Source organism: Chiloscyllium punctatum, chromosome 13 (genome assembly GCF_047496795.1).
Source record: "Chiloscyllium punctatum isolate Juve2018m chromosome 13, sChiPun1.3, whole genome shotgun sequence".
In the NCBI taxonomy this organism is placed as follows: Eukaryota; Metazoa; Chordata; class Chondrichthyes; order Orectolobiformes; family Hemiscylliidae; genus Chiloscyllium; species Chiloscyllium punctatum.
Window position 1 is genome coordinate 67,512,220 of NC_092751.1, and position 9,351 is coordinate 67,521,570.

The 9,351-nt window shown below is 46.8% G+C and overlaps 1 long non-coding RNA gene across 1 annotated transcript in view; it reads right to left on the minus strand.

Moving 5' to 3' along the window:
* Positions 1 to 2,159, minus strand: part of LOC140484547 (uncharacterized) — a 20,320-nt gene extending 18,161 nt beyond the window's left edge. Inside the window, exon 1 of the long non-coding RNA XR_011962278.1 lies at positions 1,333 to 2,159. This is a non-coding gene — a long non-coding RNA (uncharacterized lncRNA). The remainder of the gene's footprint in view (positions 1 to 1,332) is intronic.
* Positions 2,160 to 9,351: the final 7,192 nt, after the last annotated feature.

The window sequence follows — 9,351 nt, forward strand, 5'->3', positions numbered from 1 at the left end:
AGCAAGAGAGGGACACATGCCCAGACAGCGAGGGGGGAGACACATGCTCACACAACGAGGGAGGGCCAAGCACACACTCGCACAGCAAGAGGGACACACACACACAGTGAGGAGGGACACACACACACACACACACACACACACACACGCACGCACGCACACACACACACACACAGAGCAAGGGAGGGACACGCACACACACAGCGAGGGAGGAACACACACACGCAGAGTGAGGGAGGGACACGCAGCGAAGAGACACACACACAGACACAGCGAGGGAAGGACATGCACAGTCAGTGAGGAAAGGACATGCATGCGCACATACACAGAGAGTGAGGGACACACACACAGTGAGGGAGTGACACACACACACAGAGCAAGGGAGGGACACGCTGAGACACGCAGCGAGGGAGGGAGCATGGACACACACAGCGTGGGAGGGACACACACACACATAGTGAGAGAGGGACACACAGTGAAGGAGGGACAAGCACACACACCGCAAGGGGTAGGGCATGTGCACACAAATTGAGAGGGTGCACACACATGCAAAGCGATGGAGGGACACACACATACACACAGTGAGGGGGATACATGCAGACACACGGCGAGGGAGGGACACACACAGTGAGGGACAGGGACACACACACGCAAAGTGAAGGAGGGACACGCAGACACACACACACAGCGATGAGGGACACACACAAACACACACAGCGAGGGAGGGACACACACACAGCGAGGGAGGGACACACACACAAAGCAAGTGCGACGCGCACACAGTGAGAGAGGGACGCGCACACGCACACACACAGCGAGGGACGGACACACAGACACACAGTGAGTGAGTGATATGCATACACACACATACAGAGCGAGGAGAGGACACCCTCACACACTGCAAGAGGGGCACACGCACACACACACAGCGAGGGTTGGACACGCACACACACAAGAAGGTTGAGACACGCAGACACAGCGAGGGTGGGACATTGCTCAGAAAGCGAGAGGGGACACACACACACAAAGTGAGGGATGGTTACACACAGACATACGCACACACAAACAAAAACACAGAGCGAGGGAGGGACATGCACACACACAGTGAGGGAGGGATATGCTCACACACATAGTGAAGGAGGGACATGCTCACACACAGCAAGGGAGGTACAAACACACAAGTGAGGAGAGTTACACACACACACAGCGAGGGAAGGGGATACGCACGCATACACACACAAACACAGAACAATGGAGGGACACGTGCACACACAGTGATGTGTCTCCTCGGACATGTCATTATCCAGCTCTCACTCCAGTCTGCGCCCTCACAGTGTCAGCGTCTCTGTGACTCCCAGGTACAACTAGGCCTCGATCCTCAGGGCTGATTTATATTCTCCCAGGTGTGAGTCAGCCTCAAGCTCCTGCTCCAAGTTGCTCCCTCACACGGTCACTCCCTCTGTGACTCAGTGCTGATTTCGAGCCTCCTGCTCTGCTTTATATCCAACGCCAAGTCCCAGTCGGCCTTGACCCTCGCTGCTGATTTATATTCTCCCACTTTGTGCTGCTCTCTCTCAGCTTCTCTCCCCTTGTGATTCCCAGGTAATGGTAGGCCTCAAGCCTCAGCTGAGATTTATAACATCCCATTCCACACTGCTCTCTTACAGGATCGCCGTTGTGCCTGGAAGACAGTGGGAAAGGGGAGGATTAGACAGAGCAGAGGGTGTTACAGTGATTGAGGGAGCTGGAGGGGATGAAACAGGTTATCTGGGGAGCTAGGCAGACCTGCAGTATCTAAAGAACTTTACTGGAAGATACAGCGAAAGTTGCAGACACTGAACAAGGCAAAGGAAATAGAGAGATGGTGGCTTGTTCATGACTGAGCTTAGTAGAGTCTAAAGGGCTTCAAAGTTTGGGAGAAGATTTGTAGCACGGGTGCTCGTTGTTGTGGTTCTATTCGCCGAGTTGGGAATTTGTGTTGCAGACGTTTCGTCCCCTGTCTAGGTGACATCCTCAGTGCTTGGGAGCCTCCTGTGAAGCGCTTCTGTAATCTTTCCTCCGGGATTTATAGTGATTTGTATCTGCCGCTTGCGGTTGTCATATCCAGCTGTCCGCTGCAGTGGCCAGTATATTGGGTCCAGGTCGATGTGCTTATAGATTGAATCCGTGGATGAGTGCCATGCCTCGAGGAATTCCCTGGATGTTCTCTGTTTGGCTTGTTCTATAATAGTAGTGTTGTCCCAGTCGAACTCACGTTGCTTGTCATCTGCATGTGTGGCTACTAAGGATAGCTGGTCGTGTCGTTTCGTGGCCAGTTTGGTGTTCATGGGTGCGGATCGTTAGCTGTCTTCCTGTTTGTCCTATGTAGTGTTTTGTGCAGTCCTTGCATGGGATTTTGTACACTACATTGGTTTTGCTCATGCTGGGTGTCAGGTCCATCGTCCTGGTGAGTTGTTGTCTGAGAATGGCTGTTGGTTTGTGTGCTGTTATGAGTCCTAGTGGTCGCAGTAGTCTGGCTGTCAGTTTGGAAATGTTCCTGATGTATGGTAGTGTGGCTAGTCCTTTGGGTCGTGGCATGTCTTCATTCCGTTGTCTTTCCCTGAGGCATCAGTGGATGAAATTGCGTGGAGTTTGACCCCACCCCGCAGCTCACCAATAGGATAAACAACACACTGAGATACCTACAATAAAAAACGGACAGATAACCAGGTTTGACCCACAGGGAATGAAAGCTGAAACCAACAACACCCCCAGATTCTATGGACTACCTAAAGTTCACAAACCAGACATCCCACTCAGACCCATAGTATCACTACCAGGGACACCATCACACAAACTGGCTAAAGAACTACAGCAGAAACTGAAACACCTGATCAGCGGTCCAGACACTCTGTACAGTCAACACAGGAATTCTTGGACATCATCAGAAATATACACATAGACAAGGTAGAAACTATGGTCTCATTTGATGTAATGGCACTGTTCACCTCTATCGACAAAACCCTAGCCAGAGAAACAATAGCCAACCTGCTGGACATACAGAACAGACAACAGGACGTTGAACCTATCAACAAAGACGGCATACTCAAACTACTGGACCTGTGCCTCACAACACACTTCACATTCAACAACCAAATATATGAAGAAATCAACGGCACACCCATGGACTCACCCATCTCTGGACTCATAGCAGAAGTGGTAATGCAAAGATTAGAACAAACAGTCTTACTGCAAATTCAACCCAAACTCGGGGTCAGATATGTGGAGGACACCTTTGTAATCATTAAAAACACAGAAATAGAGAACACACACCGGATCATCAACGCCACACTCACCGCAATCCGATTCACAAGAGAGTAAGAAAAGGGCAACCAACTCCCATTCCTAGATGTGACGGTACAGAGAACACCGAATGGAGAATTCACCACAAAGGTATACAGGAAAGCAACACACACAGACCAAGTCCTGATCTATGAAAGCAACCACCTCAACACACACAAAAGAAGTTGCATCAAGACACTGTTCAAAAGGGCCACAACACACTGCAGTACACAGAACTGCAAAAAGAGGAAGAATGTATCCACCAAAAACGGATTCCCCCCGCAATTTCATTAGGGATTGTCTGTATGGATTTGTTAGACGACTGTCCTCTGATATTGATGAGGGCCGTGCAGATGATATGGTTTATATGGAGTTCATTCAGGTCTTTGACAAGGTCCCACACGGAAGGCTGGTCCAAAAGGGAAGATCCCATGGGATCCAAGGTCAGTTAGTAAATTGGCTCCACACATGGTGGAGGGTTGGTTTTGTGACTGAAAGCTTTTGCCCAGCGGATGTACCACAGGGATCTGTGCAGGAGCCATTGCTGTTCATTATGGACATTAATCACTCGGATGTGAAAGCAGACGGTAACATTAGTAGGTTTGCCGATAACATGAAAGGTGAGGGTGTTGTCCACAGTGAGGGGGATGGACTCAGGCTGCAGTCTGATATCGATCAGATGATAAACTGAGCAGAGTAATGGCAGACAGAGTTTACTTCTGGTCACTGTGAGGTAATGCACTGTGGGAAGTCTAATAAATGAATGATATACATCATGAATGTTAGGTCCTCCTGGAGTACTGAGGAATACAGGGACATTGGTGGGCAAGTCCCTGGATGTCTGAAGGTGTCAGCACAGGTAGACAGGGTGGGGAATACACCTGAACTGGGAACAGGAGGGGGACCCACATCTTGGTGGGGAATGTTGCTGGAGCTGCTCGAGAGGATTTAAACTTGTCTGGCAGGGCTGTGTGACCCCAAAGAGTCATAAGGCCAGAAAGAAAGTTGAGGCTGGTAAATAGGTTCAACAGAGGAATATAAGTGGACAAGGCAGGCAAGAACATAGCAGACAATTATGGAAAAGTGGTGGATTAAACTGCAGTTATTTCAATGCAAAAGGCCAAACAGATAAGTTAGATGAACCCAGAGCATGGATGGGAACATGGGATTGGGATCCCATAGATATTACAGAAACACAGCTGAGGGAGCAACAGGACCAGCAGCTCAATGTTCCAGAGACAGATGCTACAGGAAGGAGAGAACAGGAGGCAAAACAGGAGGAGACCTGGTGGGTTTGATTGGGTGAAACATCCCAGCAGTAACTAGAGGGAGGATTCATGTAGGATCACCCAGTTAAATGATATTAGTGGAACTGAGAAATAAAAATTGGTCATTAGTTTTCTACGGTCAGACTACAGCGATAGGCAAACGGAGATGAAGGAGCAAATATGTCAGGAGATTTCAGACATCTCTTAGAATAATAGGGTTGGAATGATAGGGGATCTTAACCGTTCCAAACCTGGACTGGGATTGTTACTAAGTTAAGCATTTGGTTAGAAGGAATTTGTTAAGTGTGTTCCGAAAACTCCCAGTCATTATGTAAGTGGCCCAACTGGAGAATGGGGCCAAACCTGACCTCCCCAAGGTAGGGAACGGGACTGAGGTGTTAGTGGGGGAGCACTTTGGAAAGTTACCACAATTGTATTAGTTTGAAAATAGCGATGGAAAAGGACAGGCCTGGTCCACAAGTTAAAGTTATTCAATGGAGCAAGATAGTATTAGTTAGGAATTTTTAAAGTAGATCAGGGGAGAGTATTTGCAGATAAAGGGAAATCTGGCAAGTAGGAATATTTTAAAATCGAGATAAAAGGAGCGTTCAGCGCCAGTGTGTTCTTGTTAGTGTGCAGCTGAATGCTGACTGAATTAGGAAACACTGGCTGAGTTTCGAGGCTGTGGTCAAGAAAAAGGGGGTCACATGTCAGATATAACTGATATAACTGATTCTCCTGAAGGGAATCCCTTCAGGAGCATTGGGGCTGTAGAAATACACTTAGGATAGAAATCAGGAATGTAAAAAGGGGACACGAGATAGCGTTGGCAGAGAAAGTTAAGGAGAATCCAAAGAGACTTTACAAGTGTATTAAGAGCAAAAGAAGAGCTCGGGACAAACCCGGTCTCCTTAATAATCAATGAAGGCAACAATGTGTGAAACTACAAGATCCAAAACAAATATTTCACTTTGGAACTTAGTGTGGATAAAGACTGGGGCGCTCAAGGAACTAAACAGTGTTTGTCCTGACCACTATTGGAATAATGTGTGCAATTATGGTCTCACTGCCATCAGAAGGATGTTGTGGAACATGAAAGTGTTCAGAAGAAATGACCAAAGATGTTGCCAGGGTTGGAGGGTTTGTGCTTCAGGGAAAAGCCTGAATAGGCTGGGGCTGTTTTCACTTGAACATGGGAAGCTGAGGAGTTACCTGATAAAAGGTGTTTAAAATCATGATGGGCATCGATAGGGTCAATAGACAAGGTCATTTCCCCAGGCGAGGGAAACTTTTCAAAGAAACCTCAAGAATAACTGGCTCCCGCAGAGTGGATGGAATAAGCTGCCAGAGCAAATAGTGGAGGCTGATAGAAATACATTTAAAAGGCATGTGGATGGGTGTATGAATAGCAAGGGTTCAGAGGGATATTGGCAAAATTGTGGCAAATGTGACGAGAAACGTCATGCAGGAGTTGGTCCGAAGGGCCTGTTTCTGTGCTGTACATCTTTATGACTCAACGTCTTGAAATGAGTCCACATTATAGAAAAGGAGGTGGTGGAGGTTTTAAAACACAAAGGTAGATAAATCCCCAGGACCTGATCAAATGGATCTCAGGACATTGTGGGAAGCTGGTGAAGAAATTGTAGGGCCCCTAACAGAGATATTTGTATCATAGAGAGCTATGTGTGATAGGCTGTTAGACTGGAGGGTGGCATTGTGGACAGTGAAGAAGGTTTTCTGGGATTACAAAGGGATCCTGATGAAAGGTGTGAATGGCTGAAAAACTGTCGATGGAGTTCAATCTGAATAAATGCGAGGTAATGCATTTTGTACAACAAACCCGGGTAGGGCTTATACAATTAATGGCAAGACCTTCAGCAGTGTTGTAGAACAGAGGGACCTCAGGGTTCAGCTACATAATTCTTTGAAGTTTGTAACATGGAGAGACAGGATAGTTTAAAAAAAGGTGCTTGCCTCACTTGCTTTCATTGCTCAGTCCTTTGGATATAGGAGTTGGGAAGTCGCATTGAGATTATACAGGCCATTGGTGAGTCCTCTTCTGGAATACTGTGTCCAGTTCTGGTCGCCCAGTTATAGGAAGGATATTATTAAGTTGGAAAGGGTTGGGAGGAGATTTCCTGGGATGTGGCTGGGTACGAAAGGCTTCAGTATAAAGAAAGGCTGAATAGGTTGGTATTTTTCACTGAAACCTGAATGTTGACAGATGACCTCATAGAAGTTTATAAAATCATGAGGGGGATAGATAGAGTTAATGGGAGTTGTATTTTCCCATGGACAGGGGAGTTTCAAGACAAGGCACTACATTTTTAAGTTTAGAGGAGAGACATTTAAAAAAAAAGACTTGAGAGGCACATTGTTACACAGAGGGTGGGTTGTGTGTGAAATGAACTTCCCAAGAACCTGGGGACAATTACAATGTTTAACAGACATTTAGATTAGTACAGGAATAGGAACAGTTGGAAGGGATATGATCGAGAAACAGGCAGGTGAGATGAGATCTGTTTTAGAGTATGGTTAGCGTTAACTGAACAGTGCGGAGTGCGGTATGCCTCCAACTATGATTATAATGTTGTGTCATTAATTAAGAAAGGCTGCAAGAGAAAGCCAGGGAACTACAGACTGATGAGCGAGACATCAGGGTGGGTCAGTTGTTGGAGGTCATTCTGAGAGGTAGGCCTTACATGCATTTGGAAAGATAAGGCCTGATTACGGACAGCCAGCATGGCTTTGTGCATGGGAAAACATGTCCCACAAACTTGACTGGAGTTTGCTCAAGATGTGACCAAAATGATAGACGAAGGGGCCAAGGAATGAAAGATGGAGTTTAATTCAGTTGTTGGATTTAGTTCAGACAAACCAAGGAGGACTAACACGGGTAATGGTTGGGCCCTGAACAGTGTTGTAGAAAAGAGAGAGACCAAGGGGTGCAGTTACATTGTTCCTTTGACTGGCATCACAGGGCGACAGGGTGTTGAAAGCGGCAATTGGCACACTTGTGAGAGCATTGGTGAGAGCATTGAGTACATGAGTTGGAGATATTGGTAACTCTGTCGTCAATATTTTTCCTGGGCAGAGGAGGCCACGGGGTGACCTTATACAAGTTTATGAAACCATGTATGGTCGAAGTAAGGTGAATTGCCAAGGGTAGGTGAGTCCAAAGATAGAGGCATAAACGTGACGTGAGACAGCAAGGATTTAAAGAGGGAGCTGAGGGGCAACATTATCCACAGAGGATGGTGCATAGACGGAATGGACTGCCAGAGGAAATGGTAAAAACAAGTACAATTACAACATGGAAAAGACACTCAGGCAGGTACATGGAGAGGAGAAGGTTTGAAGGGATATGAGCCAAACACAGGCAATTCCGACTCATTCCATTCAGGAAACCTCGGCCGAAGAGTCATGCAGCACAGAAACAGACCCGATGTCTCCAGTTATTGGAGGAGGAGACTATCGAGACAAGGCATGTTGTAGAGACTGAAGCAAGTTACAGCGATACAGATGGTCATCTGGACTGGAGGTTTCAAATATGTGAAATAATTGGTGAGAGGGGAGGAGATGACAGAGATAGGAACTGTTATAGGAGTTAGAATGATTGAAGACACTGGTCCTCAATACAAGCCATAGATACAATGTTGGAGAGGGAATAGGGAACAGAAAGATCCCAGGCTGCATTACCACCCTCTCGTGGGAGGCCTGCTTTCCCCTCAGTTGTTCTGATGCTCCCTAAGAAAGCACAAGCCTGGACTGATAACTGGGAACTCCCGATGCTGTCTCATTGCAACAAAACTTGCAGCAGGCGTGCTGATTATTACTTTCTGCTCTGTGCACTGGAATGATCTTACCAGGCAGCAGGATTTATTGAAGACTCCCGACCTCCCTGACTTTGTCTTTCTGGCTGACCAACCATCATCCCAACCAGCAGTTGGCAAGTCTATTGAGTCTGGAACTTCATGATTACCTGTAGAGGACACAGAAATAGGCAGAATGGGCAATTAGACGAATGCTTTGAGGGTTACACATATAGAATGGCACTGAGCCCACAGAGATCTGGAAAATCCTGACCTGTGTTGCCTCATCTCTCTGGAGTGGAGAATTCTGTTGGCTCATGATCTGGAGTAGCTTCAAGAGTGAGAGACGCTGACAGAGGCAGCAATTAGACCCACACAGTGAGGGATACCACATGGAAAGTTACTGAGTCACATCATCAGAATGCCGGGTCAAACAATTGTGCTGGAAAAAAGAGTTTTAATTCATGTTGCACTGGGATATACAAACTGTGAGCAGGCGAAGTGATGGCCTAGAGGCATTATTGTGTGACAATTTATCCAGAAACTCAGCAAGTGTTCTCTGGACATAGGTTCAAATCCCACCATTGCAAATGATTGAATGTGAAGTAAATGCTTCAAAAACAATGTAATTAAAAACGTGTAAATGAGTATTAAACAATTGCTGATGTTAAGAACAATCCATCGGGTACATTCCTGTCTTTAGTGAAGTAATCTAAGGTGGGACTGGGATATCACAGGTATTACAGAAACAACTGCTGAGGGAGGGACAGGACAGGCAGCTCAATGTTCCAGGGGACAGATGCTGCAGGAAGGACAGAAGGGGAGCTGAGTGAGGAGGAGAGCTGCTGGTTCTGATTGGGTGAAACATCCCAGCAGGACTGAGAGAGGATATTCCTGCAGGATCGCCCAGTGACGCTGTGTTCGTGGAATTAATCAATAACAATGGGTCT